Raw genomic sequence first — 25,102 nt, 5'->3', positions numbered from 1 at the left:
AGGGAAACACACCAATTGGGGCCCATAAGCTACAACATCAGAATACAAATCTTCCAGTCCCTCAACATTCCCTAGAAGCCTGCTTCAGCTACCCTCTGGGGAACTAACCTGATAGTATGAGTGGAGGTTGAAGACTACCTGTAAAGGTAGGGCTTCTTAACCTAGGTTCTATACAAGATCCATGAATAGATCTCTAACTAAAATTGAACATTTCCTTCTATTATTTAAAAACAATTCTAAGAAAGGTTCCAAAGGCTTCCTCAGACTGCCAGAGGAGTCCAGATAGAGAGAAACTAGTTTAAGAAACCTTGTTTTACTGTATGTGACACATTATGAAAAATTTAAGGGAGTGCCTCCAAACCAAACAAACATGTAACCTTCGTAACCTTCACACTTGGTGACTTCCATGGAAGTGTGTGTACGATGAAGTAGAATAGTGAAAATTATATTGGAAAATAAGGTTTGGGATTCAGAAGTGAAAGAAGTAAAAGGCTTTTAGGTTACTCAGAAGTCTAAAACTGCATCTATATCATGAATACTGACGTGGCTTTAAAAAGGAAGTCAGCATGTATCAGACATCATAAATCCTAAGTAAATTCACACATACATATAAAATATGACTGACTCAATCTGAACAGACACGTAATGACCAGTTCATTTCAAAATTATCTGTCTATATGTAGTCAGAATGTCGATTGTTTAGGGTAAAGTTCAGGGTCAGCTCCCAATTATAAAGGTAAAAAGGCTTCTCTTGTGATATAACCATCTTCATCCAGAGAGAGGACTACGGGGACTGATTACAACACAGTATTTTCACCTTTGTTCTTGTTATTTTCTTTTTCATTTTTTCCCCTTTTGATCTGATTTTTCTTGCGCAGCATGATAAATGTGGAAGTATGTTTAGAAGAATTGTACATGTTAAATCCATACTGCATCACTTGCTATCTAGGGGAGAGGGAGGAGGGAGGGAGAAAAATTTGCAACACAAGGTTTTGTAAGGGTGAATGTTGAAGACTATCTTTGCATGTGTTTTGAAAAATAAAAAGCTATTATTTTTTAAAAATACAAATCTGGATATTATTAGAGTAAGTTTAATCTGATTTGTTCAAGTGAGGTATTGATTCTGAATTGGAAATGAGTGGAAAACATTCACTCTAATGATGTTTCTTAGACTAGATCTTGAGTTAAGAGAGTAGATTTCCAACTCCTTTCTATCCTCAAGTGCCACTTTCACTATAAGGTTGTTCCAGAGACCCAGGGACATCCAGGTGTTAGGATTATTAGGGCACTGGGCCTGGAGTCTGGAAGATTCATCTCTGTAGGTTCAAATTTAGACTCAGACATATACTAGAGTGTGACCCTGTGCAAGTCACTTAACCCCTATTTGCCTCAGTTCCTCATCTGTAAAATGGGCACACAACCAAGAAGTCAATGGCAAACCACTCCAGTAGCTATGCCAAGAAAAACAGAGTTGTATAAAACTAAATGACAACACATGTCAGGCACTGGACTAGGTGCTGAGGATAAAAGACAAAGGGAAAAACCATTTCAAGGAATTTAATCTGTAATGGGGGAAATAATGCGTGGATATTTAAATCTCTGCAAAATAAATATAAAGAAAATAAATACAAACAGGATATAAGGAAGGAGGGCAAGAGCAGTTGAGGGTTTCCAGAAAGGCTTCATGTAGAAAATTGCACTTCTGACTTTGTAGATATCAATACTGTCACTCTGGAAAGTACCTGGAGCCTTCTTACAATGGAACATTCATCCACCCATCCTTGTGACTGTGGAACAGCCCTGCATTATGCCGGCTGGTTCTTTCTGGAACCTCCATTTTGGGGAGAGGGTCAGGCTAGCCAAGCCACATTCCCTTTTTTGTCTGACTTCTAACTGCTGGGATTTCAATAACAGGCCTCTTGAGCAAGAACTTTTCCCTTTGCTCTCCACTTTTAAAATATAAGCTCCTTAAGGGCAGAGATTGTCTCTTTACTTGTATTTATATCTTCAGGGCTTGATAAAACCCAGGAATAAGTGCTTAATAAAACTTTTATTGCCTTGCCTATAGTATTTCCTTGATTTATCAGCCTTGTTGATACTGGCAAATTAAAAATGTGGTTAGACTAACAAAATTATTTTTATGAGTACATACCAGCTTGTATTCACTATCTCTTGCCTTCCTATTTCACCAGACTATCTCTATATAAACAAAAACCATACAGGAATATTTAGAGACAGTCTTAGACCTGTGAGCAAACAATTCTGAACACACTTCTGGGAGACACATTGACATACAGACAAACACAAAATACCACCTTGGGGATCACATGTACTATAAGACCCTTCCCTTCCCAAGGTCTCAATATTTCCATCTAAACAAAGTTAGAGTTGAACATATCTCTGAAGTCTGTTTCATCTGACACAAGAAAGGGTTAAGGGCCTATCAGCCAGTTCAGTTCTCCTGCCCCATCACACACTATTCAACTTTGCCAGTTCAGAATGGGAAGAGAAGGAAAGAGCAAGAAATGAATTTGGAGGGAAGGCTTAACCTTGCTCAAAGCTACACATACCTTACACTGGTACGTGTAACTCTCTAACCAGGGACCCTCCCTCAATGATTGCAGATGGGGCCCTCTCGCTCACTCCCAGATATTTTAACCAGTTGAGATTCATGGGAATATCTGGGTGTGTAAGCCTGAAACAAAGGATTAAGTAAGGGCTGAGGAGCCAGGAGCCAGATGGGAACGGAAAGTGGAGGAACAGGGCAGGGCTTTTGAAGGGTACAAATCACAGACAATGCAAATTAGCAGCCAAGGAGTGGGAGAAAGTAATCTAGAATGGGAAATTAGATTTGATGAGGACATTCCTTGCCTCTGATCACCACCCCTAGCAGCACCTACAGGAGGCAAAGACAATATGGATTGAAAGTTGGTCTCCCAGGATTGTAAAGCTTTTTAGCCATACATCCTCACGTAGTCTCAAAGCCTACTCTGGCTTGGACCCTTCTTTAGGGACCATAAGTTCTTGAAAGAAGTAAGGATCTGGAAAGAGCAAGTCCCCCAGAGAGCGGGAGGCCTGGGAAAGTCTGCAGTGATGATTTGGGAAATGTTTCTGTCACCAGGGTAAGATTTCCAGGACAGGATCCACCCTCTCTAAAGACAAACTTGGCAAATCACTCTTGCTTTTGGAATAAATTGTAAACCAGAAGCCTTCCTTGGCTTTCACTGGTCACTAGCTCCATCATTCTCTCCATTCTGCCTTCTAGGCTCCCTGCCATTGTTATGTAGTTCTTTCCAGATGAGAAGCTTTGCCTCTTTAGAGGACTAAGAGCCCTACAGGGGTATGGACTAAGCTTCAGACTTCACTTAACCCTCCTCAGCTGCTTAGGGAATCCTGCTTTCTCTGGAAACTGGTCCAGGTTCAAAGAACCTTGTCCTTGACACTAGAAATTTCACCGCTTTCTGAATTTTCATAGTTACTTAAATCCCTCTTCAAGTGCCAAGCCCCGTGACTGCAGGGTTGTAGGAACACAGGGCATAGGATGAGAAGGACTTCACTCTTTCATTTTATAGATGAGGAAACAGAGGAGGTAAGCTTCTGGAGGTCAGACACTATGGACTTTTTTTGTATCCCCAGTGCTTAGCCAGTGCTTGGCATATAGTGGGTGCTTAATAAATGCTTATTGATTCATTGTGTGACTCTTCCATCAGAGATAAGTCTGACTCTGAATCAATGTTCTTCTCACTTTATCACATTATCTTCAAAGTGGGAAATGACAGAGCTGGAGGAAGAACAGCCTCTTTCTCAGAGGCTGCCTTCCCTCCCTTGTACTGGGTGGGAGGGAAATACACCAGGACTCTGGTGAAACCCCCCCCTCCACAAAAACCCACATGAACCCCCAGATTCCATAGATTGACTTTTGAGGTCTCATCTAGCTCCTAGACTTTGTCCCCACTATAGTAACGAGCTCTATAGTCTATTTATAGCACTTTAAGGATTTTACGAAATGCTTTACAATCATTATCTCATTGTTATCCTCCTGGTATCCTGTGAGGTAGGTGTTATCATAGATCTAGAGGACCTTAGAGGGCATATGATCCAACCCCCCAGTTTTACAAATGAGGAAACTAAGTCCTAGGAATGTTGAGTTAATTGTTCAAGATCACACTAGTTAAAAGCATCAGAGGTAACATCAGAACCAAGTCCTCTAACTCCTGAGCTTGTGTTTATTCCCACCATGTCCCACTATATGTGCACATTCAGAAATAATGCATCAAGATAAGGGAACTGGAAGTAAATAAAGAAGCAGAATTTTTTATTGACCAATTATGTTTGGACAAACTGTACAAACTTCAACAAAATCATGATTCAATCTCCGGTAGGGTAAAAATTCCTCCAAACTTTAGCAAAACAATTCTAAAAGGATGATGGCTACTGATGATACATGTAACCTCACACTTCAGAAGTCTGTTAAAAGAAAGGAAGGGTGTGTGCACTTCAGTTTTAGTAAGTCCCTATAACATTGTCCATTGTTTTTGAGTACAGTTTTGTTGTCTTTTAGTTGTCTTCAGGTAAAGAAGAGCATGGATTGCATTAAGATATTCATAGTTTCCAGGAATAGGGAGGTGACAGAATCTCTGTACTCTGCCTTCCTCAGACTTCCTCAGGGGCATTGTGTTCAGTTCCAGGCACTAGAGCTAAGAAAGGACATTGTTAAGCTGGAGGCTATCCAGAATAGGCAACCAAGATGGTTCATGAAGATTGGCTGAAGGAACTGAGGATGCTTAACCTGGACAAAAGATGATTCGGGAAGAACAAGATGTCAATCTTCAAGCATTTGAAGCACTGTAACTTAGAAAAGGGATTAGGTTAGCTCTAATTGGCCCTAGATAAAACCAGGAGCAAATAAAAAGTTTCCAAAAAGCAAATTAAGACTTGATTTGAGGGGAAGGGGAGAGAGATCAAAACTTTCAATCAATAAAGCTGTCTAAAAGAAGAATAAAGAATCTTGGAAGAGAATAATTTCTCCTTAATTGGAGAGTCTTTAAGCAAAGGACAAATGGCCACTTATTAAATATATTGTAATAGAAATTCTTTCGGGTGATTGATTGGATTAGGTAGTCCTTAGGGTGACATCTGATTCTAAAATTCCGTGCTTAAAATTAGTCATAGTCAGGATGTTGTATTTTGGTCTTGCTTTTTTTTCACTCTGTATCACTTAATTTGTCTTCCCACATTTCTTCCAATTTATCATATTTGTCCTTTTTTATGAGATAATATTATCCCATGATATTCATCAATCACAATTTCTTCAGTCATTTCCTAGTATTTAGACACACAGATTGTTTCCAATTTTTTGCTATTTTAAATAAGGCTATGTATGAATATTTCAGGGCAGACAAGTCTTTGATATCAATAAAATCATTGGGATATAAACTCAAAAGTCTATATATAGGATTGCTGGGGCAAAGGGCAGGAACAATTTCATAATTTTTTTGGTATAATTCCCAACTCCCAACCCTGACTCATTAAAAAAGTATTGGGAAGTTCAAAGGTAAAGACCAAGGGACCAAGTAGACAGTGTAACATCTCAGGGGGGAAAATGGGACTCGAGCATAAAATAAAATTTTATTAAAAACTTAAGGGAAAAAAGAAAAGATAAGGAAGAAGATAGAACAATTATTCATTAAGTTTTTACTATGTGCCAGTTACTGTGCTAAGTACTTTACAAATAATATCTCACTTGATTCTCACAATGCTAGGTGCTATCATCCCCATTTCACAGGAGAGGAATGCAAGGAAACTTAGGAAAGCAAATGTTAAGTAAGTGTCCAGCATCACACACCTAGAAAGTATCTGAGGCCATATTTGAACTCCTGACTCCAGGCTCACTGGTCTATCCCCCATGCTACAGGGGACATTTTTATCTCATACTCGGAGGAATACAATGCTGTCCCGACATCCCCTGCCATCCATCCATCAACACAGGCTACCTCATCATCTGCCTGCCTGTCCCACAACCAGCACATATCATCTTCCCCTGCCCTCTTTTCTACTTCTCCAGAACAAAACTCTTTCCTGGTCACCTCTCCTCTTTGTGAATCATCTTCCCCTTTTCAGATTGTAAATTCCTTGAGGGCAGAAATTTATGCTGTTACAAACTTTGTGTCACTAGTATTTAGTAAAGTGTCACCCAAGTGATCACCCACATTTATGGGAAGAGAAGGGAAGTCACCACCAGTCCTGAAAGGCACATTAAATAAATATATTCTTTTATTCCACTACCCCTCCATGATGCTTCCTTTTCTGGGAATTTATAGATTTAAATCCTGTCCAGATCAACTCAAGAATAAGTAGCAGAAATTCAGATTTAAGAAAGACCCATACTTGAAGTCTTGGCAAGTGGAGATGCCCCAGATTCTGAAGCCTCCTGCTAACACTTCTGATGCTTCTGATAAAAAGATTCTTAAAAAAAAGTTCTCCAATCTCAGGTTAAGTGGCCCTGATTAGATATTAATAGTGTGGTTAAGGCATAGGACTGAAAAGGCCTCAGTCTACCATCCCCAAGTAGCTTGTTCTAATGCCATTTCCATTTGTCCTGGGTCTCCAGGACTTAGTCTATTGATCTGGGGAGAGAGACTGACAGTCAACTTTAGCACCTGGAAAGGTGGGGTCCTAATGGCCAAGGATGGAATCTGAGTCACAGCTTTCACCTGTAGTGAGAGTAGGGTGGGGATTGGTTGGGCAACAACAGGACACACCCAAGCTTCCTTACCCCTACTCCTTTAAGTTTTCAGACCATAACGGGGACCTAGGCCAAGCCTTCCTCCGCTCCTCAATTCCCATTGTGTGTAGGGAGGGAGAATTATTGTGTATAAAGGAGAAAGAAAATAGAGAATGGCACAATAATGATCTTGCCTAAGTCATTGGCATTGAGACTATACCAAAGGGAAAATTTCTTCATATTGGCTCTTTTTATATCTAGATTATTTATTCTCTCAGAAGTACAAAGGTAAAGACCAAGGGACCAGATATAGACAGTGTAACATCTCAGGAGGGAAAAATGGGACTCGAGCATAAAATAAAATTTTATTAAAAACTTAAGGGAAAAAAAGAAAAGAAAAGGAAGAAGATAGAACAACTATTAAGTTTTCTACAAAGTAGATAGGGAAAGAACTGTGATATTGGAGTGAAAAACAGTCTGGCTATAGATGCAGGAGACCCAGGTTCATATCTAGGTTCTCCTACTTGTCCTTTATATGGCTGCCAGCAAATGTCTTCACTTTTCTTGACTTCATTTTCCTGCTCTATTAAGTGAGGAGTGTTTGTGTGCCCAAAGGGCTATCAATCTATGCATACCTTTTCATCCAGCAGTGTGTCCTAAAGAGACATAAAAAGGGGGAAATGATCTGTATGTGCAAAAATGTTTGTGGCAGCCCTTTTTGTAATGGCAAGAAGCTGGAAACTGAGTGGATGCCCATCAATTGGAGAATGGTTGAATAAATTGTGGTATATGAATGTTATGGAATACTATTGTTCTGTAAGAAATGACCAGCACGATGATTTCAGAAAGACACAAAGAGACTTACATGAACTGATGCTAAGTGAAATGAGCATAACCAAGAGAACATTGTACACAGAAACAACAAGATTATGTGATGATCAGTTCTGATGGATGCAACTCTTTTCAACAATGAGATGTTTCAGGCCAGTTCCAATGGTCTTGTGATAGAGAGGGCCATCTGCATCCACACAAAAAAAAAACTGTGGGGACTGAATATGGATCATAACATATATTTTCACTGTGTTGTTTGCTTGCTTTTTTGTTTTCTTTCTCATTTTTTCCATTTTGATGTGATTTTTCTTGTGCAGCATGATAATTGTGGAAATATGTGTAGAAGAATTGCACATGTTTAATATATATTGGATTGCTTGCTGTCTAGGGTAGGGAGAAAGGAGGGAAAATTGGAACACAAAATTTTGCAAGAGTGACTGTTGAAAACTATCTCTGCATATATTTTGAAAATAAAAAGCTATTATTTTTTTAAAAAGTGAGGAGTATTTGGACTAGAGTCAGAGGTTATAAATATGAAGACGAGAGGAATGAAGGACTAGAATGGAGCTAGAAACCTAAAGGAAAAAGCAACTAGAATCTAAGGGGAAGCCCTTCAATTATGTAATGGAATATTTTTGCTCTGTAGGAAACAGGATAAGAATGTATAAAAGAGCAATAACATTGTATATGACTCTGATGAGTGTGTTTTCAAAGGTCCTATGATAAAGCTTACACCTACTTCTGATGGAGAAGGGATGAATACAGGGTGCAAAAAAGGCATACATTTTTGGATATATCTGCTATGTAGATTAATTTTTTTTGGCTTGACAATACTTATTTGTGACAGGAATCTTTTTATATCTTTCAGTTTTTCAATTGAGGAATAAGGGCAATGAGAGGGGCAGAGGGAATTAGAAATAGTAATGCCAAAAATAAGAGGGCCATTGAAGCATTTTTTATAAATATGTAGAAGAGAACTGAAGGAAATTCAAAAGGAAACACAGACAACTGGGATAGTTTTGAAAGCTTGTGTCCATGCAAGTGCACGTGGGTATATGTGTACATGCACACACATATTAAAGCAAGAGATATGAAATGAGAGTCATGGCCTCAGATACAATCCTCTACATTATGTATGTGGAAATGTTAATTTTTTAATGTTTAAATTCAGAATATAAAAATAGGTAATTTTATTTTCTTGAATTTAAACACTTTGAAAGAATTTGGAGCATATTTCTTTCCACATCCTTCCTCATCCTCTGTGTCTGTGCCCAAGGCAAGGAGGAGGTGCCAGCCCAATCAGAATGACAATCATCTTATGCTTCAAAATTTAGAGGAAGTAAGATAGAGAACTTTGGAGCCTATTCTAACCAAATAGAAGAACATGCTGGGGAAAATAATGACAGAAGCCTTGAGGGAAATAACCACATATGTCATGTATGAGAAGAGGCATCCAAGGTCAAAGATTTTTCAAGGAAACTAGCAAAAAGTCTCAAAGAGAAAATTCTGACACCACAGTTGTGATTTCAATGAGTAAGAAAAGAAGGAACTATCTGGAATAGAAATGACAATACAAACAACAATATTTCTGTGAGAATAATGTCAAGAATTGGATGTGGAATATGTCTAGCATCAATAAGATGAATTCACAAGAGCATGAGATACACAGATTGCTTAAGGCCGGGTAGACAGACCTAGATGGAAAATGGACCAGAACAATATTCCTATAATGATGAGTAGTAGTATCAGTCCTGTTAGTTGTAAGTGGGCATTGAATTTTCAGCAAGATAGGAAGGAGAAAAAAAGGGGAGTAAGAGGAGAAGGAAGTAAAGAAGGAAGAGGAGGAGGAGGAGGAAGGAGAAGAGGAAAAAAAGAAACCCAAGCATTCTAAAACTCCAAAGAATCCAAATCTGGATAAGAATTTGAAGGATCACACAATTTTTTTTAAGTTTTTGAGGGGACAATAAGATCAGACAACTGCTTCTGTTGCAACAATGATGTTAAATGATGGAGAGAAAGCAAAATTATTAAATTCTTTTTTTGACCTTTTTTTCTGTCTTCTTGACCAAAGAAAATCATCTTCATCTGAGATAAATAGAAAATTAAAATTGTTCCTAAGAAGTTGAACCCTAAGATAAGTGTAATAAGAAAGTATCTACTGAAACTCAATGAATTCAGGTCTTCAAGCCCAGGTGGAACTATGCCTCCGTAGTATAAAAAACAAACAAACAGGTGTAATTACTAAACCATCAACAGTAATATTTGAAGTCATGGAAATTCGCAGAGATGGGCAAATGTTAACTTGATTTTCAGAAACAATTTTTAAAGAGAGAACTGATTCTACAAACTACTGGCTAGTGAACTTGACCAATTTCTGAAACAATTCTGGAACATATTATTAAATGGATGGTTTGAGAGCATTCAGAAAAAGGAAGAGGTGATCATTAAGGGAAGCCAGCATGACTTCATCTAGAACAGGTCACGCCAGGCTAAGCTTATTTCCTTTTTTGGCAGGATGATTAGACTGTAATTCAAGGGAATACTTTAGGCTTACTATACCTAGCCTTTGGCAAAACATTTGACCAAGTCTTTCATATTACCTTTGCAAACAAGTTAGAGAACAATAAGCTAGATTCTTGACACAACTGGAGGATCCAGAATTAATTGAATACTTAGACCCAAAGAGTAGACCCTTATGAATGGGTATCAACCAGGAGGAAGATGTCTAACCGTGCAGAAGGGATGCTGCTCAGCATCAATGACTGGGATGAAAATATAGTTGGTATGTTTGCCAAATTTGTCAATGACATGGAATCATATCACACTGGAACGGGAGATGAATAGCTAACACACTAGGCAGAAGAATCAGGATCCAAAAAGATCTTGATGGGTTTGGAATAACAGGCCAAATTAAGTACAATGGAATTTAATAAATTTTGTAAAATCACATCACAAAATCTAAGGACTAAGAAGGAGTTCTGAAGGTATAGAATCCAACTTGTGACTGACTGAGGGTCCTTTCTCCGACATTCCCAATGAGTGGTCATTCAGAGTTTGTGTAAAAATCAGCTAAGAAGGGGGAAGCCAACATCCTCATGGCTGCAGCTTCCATTTTTGGACAGCTCTAATGGTTAGGAAAACCTACCTTTTTGTAACTTCCCAGTGTTCAAAAATGAGGCTGACACCTCTTATAGGATAGCCCTCCAAAGGGTTAAACTCATTTCCTTGTGTGCTCTCAGTTTTCCTTTTCAGATTGATTGAATATCCCCAGTTCCTTCACCCAATCCTCATGCTACTTAATCCTTGGTTGTCTCACTTTAGGCCAGTTTGTCTAAGGCTTTCCTAAGATTAATATAGAATCATTTCCCAAAACTGGACACAGAACACCAGTTATGCCCTGGCCAGAATAGAGAGTATGTCAGCCTTCTCATTCGTAATGAAGTTTAAAAGAATGCCCTTTTGGGCTACCGTGACGCATGATGGACTCAAATTGAGCTTGCAACTCATCTAATACTAACAAGGTGGTGCAGTGGATACTACACTGGATCTTGAGTCAGAAAGACCTAAATTCAAATCTACCTTCACATACTTACTGTGTGACTCTAAGTCTCTTAACCTGTTTGCCTCAGTTTCCTCATCTGTAAAATGGAGATGGTGACAGGGCCTACCTCCTAAGTTTCTGTGAGGATAAACTGTGATCATATTTATAAAATATTTCGCAAACCTTCAAGGCGCTATATAAATACAAGGTGTTATTGTTAAAGTTCTCAGACATTTTTCAAGGGATCTTTTGTCTTGTTGATGTGGTTTGAGTCTCTTCCCCAGTCAGGAAAAAGCCCTCTGGCTATTATCAGATAGAACCAATTCTCAGGCTATCCTGTTTATAGTGAGTGTTTGTGAGGATGGCACTCTCTTGTCCATCCCTCAAAACTCTGAACATCTTTAGACAGGCTTTGAGATATTGATTAGCATACCTTTAGACAGGCCTGGGACTTAGTCTGCCAGGTGCATTCCATCTGGCTCCTTGCTCCCTCCCTCTGAATTTCCATCTTTACTTCCCTGAGAAATCCCAAGATTGTATTTCCCTTATAAAGGATCTGCTTATGATGAAGTTTTTTTTAGGACTAAGCCCACTATGAAGTTATTCTCTCTCTCCATCCTCATAATGGCTTTTCTCTAGTGGCATCTTCTTCCTTTCTGTAGCAAACTCTGGCAAGTCTGTTAAACTCTTCTGTCGATCTAACCTGCCAGTCAATGGCTTTCTCCCACCTCATGAAGTATTTCTTTTCTCCTGGTTAATTGTGAGTTCCCCTAGGGAACTTGTCTTTTCCTTGCTAACTATAATCTATCTCAATTCTACTTCATATTTGCCATTTATCTTTGTAACCTCTTCCCTTAAATAAATCTCCTTTTGCCAAAGAGAATGGCCACTATGAATTTGTCACACATTTATTTTGAACTAGGAATTGCTACTCCGACCTCATCATTGCTATGTAACTGTCTGCTCTATCTTATTTTTATAAAGTATAAAAAAACAATGGTTAGATTTTCCATTCATTCCTACCTAATCCCATTTTATTGGTACAACCTAATACCCAAGCCTGTCCAGACTTTTGAGATCCAGACTTGATCTGTTGGTTGACTACCAAGCCTTATGTCCTTTGCAGATTTGATATGATAGAAATCCAATAACTGTTAGGAAAAAAATAATACCCAAATCACTTTGGCAATAGGACTCAGTTTCCCATTTGTAAAATGGGCTTCATAGTTGCAATATCTACATCAAATATAATGTGCTACACAAGTGAGAGCTCTTCTTGTCATTTGCCCAAATTCTCTTAATGTACAAACAATGCGGGAAGTGACTGAATTTAGTAATAACCCTCTGTGCTTCATTCTCTAGGGCTTTGTGCAATAATAGTAATTGTAATTATAAAAATTAAAACTAACATTTTTATAGGGGTATTTAGATGGCTCAGTGAATAGAGTGCCAGGCCTACAGACAGGAATACTAAATAACCACAACATTTTTATGGGGTTTACTGTGCTGAGTGCTTTATAATTCATCTCATTAGATCTTCATAACAACCCCAAGAGATAAGTACTATTATTATCCCCATTTCATAGATGAGGAAACTGAGGCAAAGAGCAGTTAAGTTACGCAGCTATTAATTATCTAGGGCCACATTTTAACTCAGATCTTCCTAACTCTGGGCCTCAGCACTCTACCACTGCTTATGTTTTCTCCATAACCTCCTCAGGAGGTATTTTACCCCATTGTAATCTAAATCATTGTTCGTCTGTCAAAGGAGCCTGGATGCTTAGATGGTCACCCAGGTAAGTGATAAGTAAGAATTTAATAAACATGAGAACTGGGGTTTGAACAAATAGCTGGTCTTCTTTCCACTTGTATTACACTGCCTTGAGAGAGGCAGGTTTCAATTCAAAATATGGATAAGAATAACAAATAAAACTTCCCAGGAATTTAACTAGCCCAAAGTAGAATACACTGTTGCAGAAAGTTGTTTAAATTTTCCCTCAATGGAGTCCAAGCTGAGGCCAGATGGTCACTTGCAGGGTTTGTGGTAGAAGAGATTTCTGTTCAGACATAGGTTGTTGTATTCGGTAGTTTCTGGGGTCCTTGCCAGCTCCAGAGTTTGGGATTCTATTGGCTAGATTTTGTAGGCTGAGAAGGATTTAGATTGGGTGAGACAGCCCTGGCTCAGGCCCAGAGTTCCCAAGAGAGCCAAAGAGAGCTACTGTTTTAGAGCCCTCTCCCTAAAGCTCCCCAAGAGGGATGCAAAATTAAAAGGGAGATGCTGGGAACCGTAAATTCAATTCAAAGTATTTCCTCAGGCAGTCCTTGCTTAGACATTATAAATTGCTTTGTAATCATTACTCACACAGGGACTGATCCAACTCCTCTTAGAAATGTCCCGTTCCCCTCCCCAACTCCAGCACACAGGAATTCAGATGTTGCTGCCCTATTCCTTAGTGAACCACAGACTGGCCAACATCCTGAGCCTGGACTACCAGACTAGAACAGAAGTACTAAGGATGGTGAGACAGGCACCTTGGACAAGAGGCTCTCTCCTGTTGTGTCTTCTGGGGCAAGAAAGCCTAGGAACACGTATGTTTGGTCTAGTCAAGGAAGGCCTGAGCCTACTCTGGGTGCAGGACATGATGATCTCATCTCTGCAGACAACCAAGTCTAGGGTTTTTTTGGATCACCCTCAGAGCCCAGGAGCCTCCCTTTTAAAAGTTTGTCAGCAGTGCTGAAAAGTAGACTCTGCACTATGGGGGAGTGGAGTCCTTCAATAATTACAACAACCTTGCCCAGAAATAGAGACAATTAGCATGTAATTATATAGAGATATTGGCAGGCAATATCTCCCACAGAAGCCCTCTTCTTAGACTCCTGCCCCAAGTCTCCCTTATAACCTATTCCATAGATCATGAACTACTTCTGACCTGAAGTTCCACTCCCCTGACTCTCTAAGATATACTGTTTCAGGAAAAAAACCATTCATTTCCTCATCTCTAGCCACTTTCTCCAGGCCTCCTCCCCAATTGTCTCCCCTCAGCAAATACTTTTTTTCTTCCCCATATCTCCTTCCTTCCCATCCACCAGTTCTGGAACCGTGAACCAAACTAATTTTGCCATTGCTACTGGATGGAGTGCATTAATCTGCACCCAGAATTTAAGACAGAATTTGAAACATGCCCTCAATAGAGGCCCCATTCCTAAGGCCTTACTTGCCATGCCTGTAATTTTTTGGACCAAATCATTAAACACTTCTTAAACACCTATTTTGTGTCAGGCACTATGTTTTAAACAACAACAAAAAAAAATACCCACTATGCTTACAAAATGATGAAGAATGATAATCCCTACCCTCAAGGAGCTTATAATCTAATGGGGTAAGACCATATACAAAAGGAAGCTAAAAAATTAGGAGACAGGAAGTCAAAGAAGTCCACCATGTTGGAAAAGTTGAAGAAGTCCGAAATGAAATCAAATTGTTCCTCCCTGTCCACTTTCCTGTGTGTTTTCCCTTCCTGCACATGAATGTGCACCTGGATGTGCACATAGACAAACATGAGTTCCTTGGAGGAAGTCTGTTTTTGCTTTTTATATTTGTATCCTAAAGATAGCCTAAGGTTTAGTACCTAATAAGCATTTCTTTAAACTTTGTGTCTACCTACTCTACACAGATCAGACCATATCTAAGGCATAGAGTTGAGGTCTATGTGCCATGTTAGAAGAAGGACCATTTTCAGAAAACTGCTTCATTAGGAGGAAGAAAAGAAAAAGGAGAAGGAAAGGAAGAGGAGGAAGAGGGGGGAAGAGAGAAGGGGAGAAAGTAAAAAAGGAGAAAAAGAAGAAGAAAGAGAAGAAGTAGGAAGAGAAGGACAAGGAGGAAGAGGAAGAAAGAGGTGGAGGAAGAGGGGGAGGAGGAGAAGAGGAAGATGAGGAGGATGTCAAAAGGAGAAAAAGAAGAAGGAAGAGAAGGACAAAGAGAAGGACAAAGAGGAAAAAGTAGAGGAGGAAGAAGAGAAGAAGAGAGAGGAAAAAAAGGAAGAGAAGTAGGAAGAAGAGGAGGAGGGAGAAAGGGAAGAGGTTAAAAAGGAGAAAAAGAAGTAGGAAGAGGAGGACAAGGAGGAAGAAGAAGAGGAGAAGAAGAAGAGAAAAAGGAAGAAAGAAGAGGAAGAAGAGGAGGAGGAGGTGTAGAAGAACAGGAAGAAGAGGAAGTGGTGGTGGAGAAGGAAGAGGAGAAAGAGAAAAGATTTCATGATAATAACTATTTTTAACTATTGTCAAATGGAAAAGAAATCAGACATGACCTTGTTGGCCAAATAAGCAACAGATAGAAGCTGCAAAAAGGTGAATTGGCAGATTTAGATTCAATATAAGAAAAAACTTCCTAACAATTAGAGATGGGAGAGATGGTGGAGTCTTCCATCAGTAATTTTCATGCAAAAATTAGATGGGTATTAGTGGGGGAAGCAGAAGAGGAACTAACCTCCTTGAGGGAAAGCTCTTAACTTTTTCCTTTTTCTCTTTGTAATCTCAGCACCCAACATAGATCCTGGCACGTAGTAGTTGTTGATTAAATTCAGGTATCAGTTGGATGTTAATGGCCTTCAGAGTCCCTTCCAACTCTAGAATCCAGATTTCAGTCGTTGAATTAAATTCCTTAAGTTAGAGGAAACAAGTGGCGTCCCACGGGTGATAAGGAATATGAAGAGCCCCTGGCTGAGCAGCTCAGGGTGAGAATGCTAACCCCTATCTGATTGCCTAAGCATTTTGACTCTATTACAGAGGATAGAATCGGGAGTGTGTCAGATGATGAGGTATGAGAGCCTCTAGGACACTGGCTTCATACCTGGGGCTGATGGAAAAACAGGCCATTGTTTTGTATCTCTAATTTAATTTCTCCCCAGAGTTGAGTATAATGATCCCTTCTTAACTATTCAAAGTCCTTTCACATTATTCTTTTCATTCTATCCTCCCAAGAATCTTGGGAGGGAGAAAGGGTAGGGGTTATCACCTTTATTTCAAAAAGAATAAAACTAAAGCCCCAAATAGAGAAATAGAGATGGGGTTTTCCTGAAGAAAGTAAGTGGCAGACATAAGACCAAAACTCAAATATCCAACATGGTGATCAGTCCGCATTATCTCTTAAATTTTATTAAGAGTATTCTCGGAGCAGCAGTGTGCCATAGTGGATAGAGCACTGAACTTGACACCAAGAATATCCAGGTTCAAATCTTTTATTACTGACTATGTGACTGTGAGCAAGTCCCTAAATCTCTGAGCCACAATGCCTTCATCTCTAAAATGGGAATAATAATGTCTATTGTAAATACCTAAATTCCATTAATAAACACGTGCTAAACATATGTTTTGTCAGGTTCTATGCTGGGAACTGGAGATATAAACATTAAAATAGTAAATAGTTCTGCCTTCAAAGGGTTTACATTATACTGGAAGGAGGTGGGTGGAGAACCATAAAACATGTGCTGATCAAGTCAACAAGCATTATAAGCCCCTACTATGTGCCAGGCACTTACAAAAATTAGCAAACGAGGAGTGGGGGAGAGGAAGGAGAATCAGGAAAGGTCTCATGCACAAGGTACTACTAGACCAATACTTAAACATGTTATATTTAAAATTGTCTTTAGCAATCAATTAGTAAATGCGTGCTAAATGCTTATTATGTCTCATTTGATCCTCACAACTCTGAAGATAAGTGATATTGTTATCCTCATTTTTAAAATGAGGAAACGGAGGGTGAGAGACATTAAATGACTTACCCAGGATCAGATAACTAATAAGAGTAAGTGGTAGAATTCAAACTTAGGTCTTCCTGACTACAAGAATATTCTATCCATTGCCTCATCTGGATGTCCAATTGAATTTCTCCCCAAAATTAAGTCCCATCTCCTCTCCTTTCCACCCTTCCCCATCATCCGGGGAGAAGTGGGGAAAGCTTCATGTAGGACACAGCGTACAAGCTGAGCTTTGAAGAAAGATAGATTGTAAGAGGCTAATGGGAGGAAGGAAAGGCCAGTTATGGGTGAGGAAGAGCAAAAAGAATCACTCTCCGGACAGTTCTCCTAGGAGAGAGAGACAGAGAGAGAGAGAGAGAGAGAGAGAGAGAGAGAGAGAGAGAGAGAGAGAGAGAGAGAGAGAGAGAGAGAGAGACAGAGAGACAGAGACAGAGAGACAGAGAGAGAGACAGAGAGACAGAGAGAAAGAGAGGGACAGAGAGAGAGAGAGAGAGAGAGAGAGAGAGAGAGAGAGAGAGAGAGAGAGAGAGAGAGAGAGAGAGAGAGAGAGAGAGAGAACAAGCACAGAAAGGTACGTTCGAACTGGAAAGGTGAGGAAAATGTGCATTCCAGTGCCAAGAGACCATTTATCCAAAGATACAGAGAAGGTAGAGGCAATGTCATATGAATGGCAATGGACAGTATGTAAAAATAGACAATATAAAATTTGCCTGGAAAATCATTGAAAGGCTCCCATGCAAATAAAGAACTTTGTAAACTTAAAGGACCCTCTCTAATGTCTCTCAATTCTATAGTTGACCTGTGATCTCACCCATGTGTGTTGTCCCTCCAATGTTAGAGATAGTAACCTGTCCATGCTTGCCAAGAGTTAGCTATATGCTCTTGTCTACATCCTCCCATAAATTTCCCACAGAGGGTTCATACAATGTGCAGAGTGACATTTTCTAACGTGTATATCATGTATTTTAAATGGAAAAGAAAAGGATAGAAAAGAAAGTCAAAAGTCAGAGGAGAAAGGAAGGGAGGTGAGAGGGGAGGAAAAAGAAGGGAAAGGAAGAAGAGGAGAAGAAAATAACATGAGGGCTCTTTTTCTAATCCTCTTGTAGAGAGCCTCCTCCTTTCCCTTGCATTCCAATTCTTAGCTCCTTGACCTCCGACATTTTTTTTTCCTCCAATCTATATAATGGTGGTACTTACCTTGCCTCCTTCCCAAGAATGTTGAAAAGATCAGTAAAAGAGGTGGGCAAACAGAACCCATGCCCACCTTGATCTCTGTGTTTGTCCTAGATATATGTCTTACAAGAAGTAGGTGACCATTTAATGGCTAGCAAGGTAACTAATGTTTAGGCTATTGAAAAAAAAAAGTCATTGTCAAAAACCTGAATTGGATTACATTAAGTGGTTGACAGGACCCACATGTCTGGGATGGGGGAGGGGGCTTGGAGAAGAAAGCTATGGCTAAGTGCCAGCCATACCCTATTTCTGCCATAGTTCTATGCTCCACCTGCCTATCACATGGGCAAGCAGGTGGCAGGGCTAGGTGACTTATTTCCCCCTTTCACCTTCTTAGTCTGACTCAGCCTTTCCTGGGGGAAGGAGAGAACTTTTGGGTTCACAGCAGGACCTCGAGGCCTGGCAGGAGGCACACTCCCTGTGGCTAGCCTGCTGGATTTCCAAATGAATCCATTAGTTAGTTAACCAGGGAGTTGCTGATTTCCATAAACAATTCCCTTGCTCTGCTGCTCACTTGACTATATGAATAAATCACTCTTCCTCCCTGAGCCTTTGTTTTCCCATATGCAAAATGAGGATTTTAACATCTGTGTGTGTATATACACATACACATGCGCACAAGCACATACATCCCTCAACCTCATCTGCAAAATTACTAAATTAGACTAGATAATCTCTAAGGCCCCTTCCAGCTCTACAGCCTATCATGCCATGAGGTGTCATGAATTCATTCATTACAAGAAAAATTTCTCCAGAGGGAATTTCTCTTTTTCCCAACAATATTTACCTTTAAGATAGACAGGAACATAGACTGCTATTTAGAAAGGTGTTCTGGAAGAAAAAGAAAAAATAAGAAAGAAAGAAAGAAGGAAGGAAGGAAGGAAGGAAGGAAGGAAGGAAGGAAGGAAGGAAGGAAGGAAGGAAGGAAGGAAGGAAGGAAGGAAGGAAGGAAGGAAGGAAGGAAGGAAGGAAGGAAGGAAGGAGGGAGGGAGGGAGGGAGGGAGGGAGGGAGGGAGGGAGGGAGGGAGGGAGGGAAGGAAGGAAGGAAGGAAGGAAGGAAGGAAGGAAGGAAGGAAGGAAGGAAGGAAGGAAGGAAGGAAGAAAGAAAGAAAGAAAGAAAGAAAGAAAGAAAGAAAGAAAGAAAGAAAGAAAGAAAGAAAGAAAGAAAGAAAGAAAGAAAGAAAGAAAGAAAGAAAGAAAGAAAGAAAGAAAGAAAGAAAGAAAGAAAGAAAGAAAGAAAGAAAGAAAGAAAGAAAGAAAGAAAGAAGGAAAGATGAAGATGGCAATTCAAATCTGGCCTCAGACACTGTGAGACTATGGCTATATCACTTAATCTGCTTTAGTTTATTAGTTTCATCATCTGTGAAATGGGGATAATAATTCTACCTGTTTCTTACAGGATCTGTCCTAAACCCTCATTTTTTTCCCATTATAGTATTTCACTTGGTGATCTCATTAATTCCCATGGATTTAAATATCTTATCTATACTAATGATTCTCAGATTTACTTATTCAGCCCTAATCAATCTCTAACCTCTGTTTGCATCTCCAGCTGCTTATTATTCATCTCCAACTGGATATGCTGAAGACATCTTAAATTCACTGTGTCCAAAAATGAACTCATCATCTTTCCCTCTAAGCTGTACCCTGCTTCCAAACTTCCTTATGATTAGGTAGGACTCCATCATTTTTTCAGTTTCCCAAACTTACAACCTAAATGATATCCTCAATTCCTTATCCCCATATTTAAACTATTGCCAAGGCCTATTATGTTACTTTTGTAGTATCTTGGCATACTTCCTTTATCTCCTTGGATACTGCTAATGCCCTGATACAGGCCTTTATCTCCTCACACTTGGATTAAGTAATGGCCTGCTGATTGGTCTGCCTCTCAAAATATTATCTTTAAGATTTACATAGACTGCCATGAGCAGTTTCCCACTCCAGTCTACCCTTCACTTGTCCATCAAAGTCCAACCATGTTTTATATATTTCTTACCCCTTAACAAACTCCATTAGTTCTTTTATCACCTCCAGAATTACATATAAAATCCTCTGTTTGGCTTTCAAAGCCCTTCATTATTTAGGGACCTGACCCCCATCTTTTCAGTTCTTTTACACCTTATATCTTTTCTTGAACTCTTCAATTCAGTAACATTGGATTCCTTCCTGCTTCTCAAACAAGACACTCCATCTCTGACTCCAGGTATTTTGCTGGCTATCCCCAGTGCATGGAATATTCTCCCTTATCTCCTTCTTCTGGCTTCTTCCAGTCTCCTTTAAGTGCAGACTTAAAATCCTATCTTCCCCAGGAAACCTTTCCTAACTTTTTTTAATTCTAGTGTCTTCCTTTTGATAATTATTTCCAATTTATCCTATACATAATTTATTTATATTATTGGCATATTATCTCCCCCCCTTAGATTGCAAATTCTTCAAAGGCAGAGGTTGTCTTTTGCCTTCTTCGTCACTTGAGGATTTAGCAAAGTTCCTAATAATAGCATTTAAATAAATATTTACTGATTGACTAAAAACTATATAATAGTTATAAAATGCTTTGAAAACCTTAAAATATTTTATAAATACTGGCTACCATTTTTTGTTATAATTAGTGGTACTTTTGAATAGTAGATAGCTACCTCTGAAGTCAGAAGATCTGAGTTCAAGTCCTACTTCTGATACGTATTGATTGACCTGGACAAATCACTTAACCTCTCAGTGCTATAGGCAATTCTCTGAACTTATATGTTGCTGAGAAGGTGCCAACTTGAATCAGTCCAGGGAATTTCCTTACCCTGGAGTTACCTATACGAATAACATCAGAGGTCTAGTCCTATCTCTATGGATATAATCATATGGTTTGATTTTGGGGGGAGGGTTATGAAATTATGTTAATTACTTTTGCTATTCTTGTAATAATGGTATGAATCCAACTAGATTTAAAATTTATAATCCATAACTGACAACAAAACTACACCTTCTTTTTCTTCTTCATCTTCCTTTTCTCCTTTTCCTTCTTTTCTTTCTTTTTTTCCTTTTCCTTCTCTTTGTTCTTTTTTTTCATCTTATTTCATCACATATGGTCCTTCTCTCCAAGTGAAAAGTCATAGCCTTACATATGGGTGCTACATCCAAAGAAATACAATTTTTGGTCACATATTTTAGAAGATATCTTGAGTTTGGGGGCCCACTGAATTCTGGGCTTTTGTCACTTATCTTGGCTTTTGTCTTACCACTGGACTCTGATGACTTTGGAGGAGAGAGTGAAGCTGATAACTATACAATCTGCCTCACTTAGACCCAACTCACTAGCAAGTCAGGACAGCACACTTGGATTGTCACTGGCCCTTTTCAAGAAGTATATGCAATTTTGACTGCTTTTCCCAGGGACCAGAAGAAACTAGTTTAGAATCAGAAGGAAATAAAGGGGAAGGCTGAGCAAGGATAGGATTTGATCCATTAATTTAGCTTAAAATGTCATTCTTCTTCTTTCCTAATAGGAGTCATCACAGACCCAGGGATCTCTAAAATTCCTCTAGTCTAGAATGAAGGTGAGGGTGGGGGTAAAGAGGTAAAGGTGTTGAGAATGACAGTCATTGATAACAAACTCCAAAGTTCTGTTAAGGGCTGACTCCAGAGGTCAATTTCCAACAAGTTCCCCTTGCAGAGTAGTTTTAGAAATACTCATTTTAGCTCTTCACCATCTGGCTGCAGCCTACCTGTCTAGGTTTATCACACACTACCAGCATTCTAACTAAACTGACCTATTTTCCTATTCCAGAACTCAGCATTCCATCTCCTCCTCAGATATCTCTCACTTCCTGACCAGCTGCAGAATTAGATTTCTTTGACTTTTCTACCATGCCCTCATAATTTTGCAAGATCCAAAAGTCTTGGTATTCACAACTCATCAGTACCCTCTGTCTCTCTAATTGAAGGATGGAGCCCAAAACTCTTAACTCCCTCCTTTGACCATTATCTGGTACATACTTAACTATTTACACCTTTTTCTCTCCACAAACCCAGTCCTCTCATCTCAAATAGGACAGAAAGTCCTTTGGGGCAGAGACTGTATTTTTTGTTTGTTTGTTTTGTCAGGTAGATTGGATGTGGTAGATATTCCTTGGATTAGAGATATTATGAGATTCCCCATTATGGCAGCAATAAGTTAATTATCCTTAAAGCTGAGCAGCCAATCACTGAGGAGCCCTGTCTTGGCTTTAAACTCCAAAACCATGTTCATCTGCTCCTGGTTCATCCTGGAACTCCTCTAGATATCTGGAGCTTCCTCACCTTGGATCATTCTACCATCCCTACAGCCTTCTCTATCTGGAATTCTCTATAAGAACCATTCTTTCCCCCTCTTACCTTCCATTTTGCAGAGGGGCCCAGGCTACCTTTTATTTCTCTCCTGGCCCTATTCCTGGCTCTCCTGGACTTCAAAATCATGCACCTATGCTGGATACCTTCCTTTTCCACCACACACATGCTTTTCAACTCCTTTTTGTATTTGTTCTGATTTTAGAATATAAGTTACCTGAAGACAAGGATTGTCTTTCTTTTTACCTATATTTATATTGCTAGCACTTAGCACGGTATCTGACACTGTTGTATATTCTTAATAATTGCTATGTATAAGCTTCATAAATGCTTCTCTCTTTCCTTGAGGTCATTCATTCAATCAGTCATTCATCTCGATTAACTCAGCACATAACCTTGGAACTTATTTCCTTCCTCTATGTTTTTCTGTGAAATGAGGGGACTTGAAAAGAGGATCTCACTAAGACTTCCTCCACTTTTGACATCTATCTTTTAAGGTCTTCCCTAGCACAAATATTTTATGTTCTGACATTCTGAATTCGGTATTGTTTTATATTTTTACTAGGCAAATCCCCCTTCCAAAGGGTGACATTTCTCGAACTTCCTCTCTCTATATCCTCTGTATAACTCCACCAGCTTAGAGTTGTATATAGGTTTCATATTTGTGGGGTAAATAATGAAAGAGAAAGGGAAGACTGATGATAAGCTTAAGGCAGTAGTACAAAAGGGAGTAGTAATTAGGCAAATCCAAAAAATAATGAATAGACATCTCAATTTACTTCAATCTGTAAGGTCTTTATCAGTTGTTTAAGAATCTGTAGAAACCCATCTAATATTTTGTTTACATGAAGCATGGGAAGATTTGTGTTAGAAAACACCCCCTAAATTCCCAGAGGCTTGGTTCTCCGCAGTCTCTGACGTACTTCAGCAGGTCCCAGCCAACCCTAGGTTATCAGAGGATCCACTTTCTGATAATAACAGAAATTCTCCCAAAGAAGGAGAGAGAAGAGAAAAGGAAAATGAGATAGGGAACGGAAGATTAAAAAAAAAAATAAGAAGAAGAAGAGAAAATGAAAAGCAAAAGGAAATGGAGGAGAAAAGGCAAGTGAGAGAGGGAAAGAGAAAGGACTTTCCTTTAAAGGTAAAATAGGCTGCTATGGAGACTCACCAGACTCAGCTCAGCATGTGAAGCACACACCCAGCCCCTCCCTGCCTGCTCCCAGGTTCCAGAGAGTAAATCGACTCTATTTCCACACACATTCCCGCCCCCCCCCCCCATTACCCACGTGTGCTCACACATGCACCAGCATAGCATGGGCCTTTACTCTGCCTGCCTGCCACCAAGCTCTGCTCCACCAACCCCAAAGGTTTCCTTTCTTTTGTTGGTCTTTTGAAATCAACTGAACCTCTGGGAATAGAAGTGGGTTCAAGCCAGGGATAAACTCAGCTCTTCCAAGACAAAGCGTCCAGTGTGAGTCCAACCAGGAGGAATGTTAAAAAGCTTCTGCATCTCAGCCTGCGCTTTCCTTGGGATCGCAAAAAGCTTCCTGATTCCCTTCAATATATCCCTCCCACCATTCCCAAGTCATGGAGGCAGCACAGTGTGTGTTGTTAGGGTTTGCAGGGACAGAGAGACAAATGACTTGGAATGATTCTATAAGAAGGCAGTATAATGCTACCTGGGAAAGAGATTCGGTTGTGATCCTATCTCTCACTGTTTGACCTAGAATGTCATCTCACAGTGAAGTTATTTCTTCCTGTAAAATAGAGAGACCCACTCTCTGATCTGCTAACCTTACAGACCAATTGTCCCCATGTGATAGATGGAGGGACAGCTTGAATTACACTTGGTTCAAAATATTTTTTACTGATTTGTACATACTTGTTGCTCACCCACACATACACACATATCAATGCAAGTAATCTTTTTAAGGGCAGAGACTGTTTCATCTTTGCTTTGTAGCTTCCCCAACTCCTACCTAGTGAAGTAACTGGGACAAATCGGGGCACTTCATAAGCATTTGATCTGATTCGAATGGAAATGTAACATATAATAAAGCTGTAGAAAAAAGCATCATATTGTTTTAAGGGCAAGCCACCTCTCACTGAATCTCAGTTTCCTCAGTTGTTCAACTGAGAGATTAGATGATCATAGGAACATTCATCAAGCGCTGAAAAGGACAGCAGAGGTTAATTAATCAAACTCGTTTTACAACTACGGAAACTGAGATCCAAGATCTAGTGACTTACCCACGATCACACGGCTGGTAAGCATCAGAACTGGGATTTGAATCCAGATCCTCGAGCCATCCCTCTTTTCCCTGAAGTCCTTTGGTCCCCCTACTTCCCCCATGTTTCCTTGCTGTGGTAGAGACATACTCGAATAGTCACAACCCAGGGAGCGGAACAGTCGTGCTCCATGTTTCCGCTATCATCCCAGTCCTTCCGTAGGGATAGCTTGGAAATGCTCCCTGTGTCTAAGGTAGCTCTTTCCGCAGGGTTATGGAAGAAGCAGGACCTCTTTTGGCCACCAGCAATGGATGGACTCAGAGACCCTGAGACTAGGGTGTTTCCTTTTCCAACGCCGGCAGTGGCAGCATCCTAGGGTCCAGCAAATCCGGCCAGATCGCCCCCACCCCCCTCGACCCTCCCCTACGGAGGAGGAGCCTAGAGCAGGGCCTCTTAGTTAAGAAGCCAACA

At 39.7% G+C, this 25,102-nt stretch overlaps 1 long non-coding RNA gene across 1 annotated transcript in view; it reads right to left on the bottom strand.

Annotated features, from left to right (window-relative positions):
- LOC141564905 (uncharacterized) overlaps positions 1–18,840 on the bottom strand; it is a 53,394-nt gene extending 34,554 nt beyond the window's left edge. Inside the window, exon 1 of the long non-coding RNA XR_012488792.1 lies at positions 18,047–18,840. This is a non-coding gene — a long non-coding RNA (uncharacterized LOC141564905). The remainder of the gene's footprint in view (positions 1–18,046) is intronic.
- Between the last annotated feature and the right edge of the window lie 6,262 nt (positions 18,841–25,102).

This window comes from Sminthopsis crassicaudata, chromosome 3 (genome assembly GCF_048593235.1).
Source record: "Sminthopsis crassicaudata isolate SCR6 chromosome 3, ASM4859323v1, whole genome shotgun sequence".
NCBI lineage: Eukaryota > Metazoa > Chordata > Mammalia > Dasyuromorphia > Dasyuridae > Sminthopsis > Sminthopsis crassicaudata.
The sequence above is the reverse complement of the archived record's forward strand: the minus strand, read 5'-3'. Positions and strand labels throughout refer to the sequence as shown.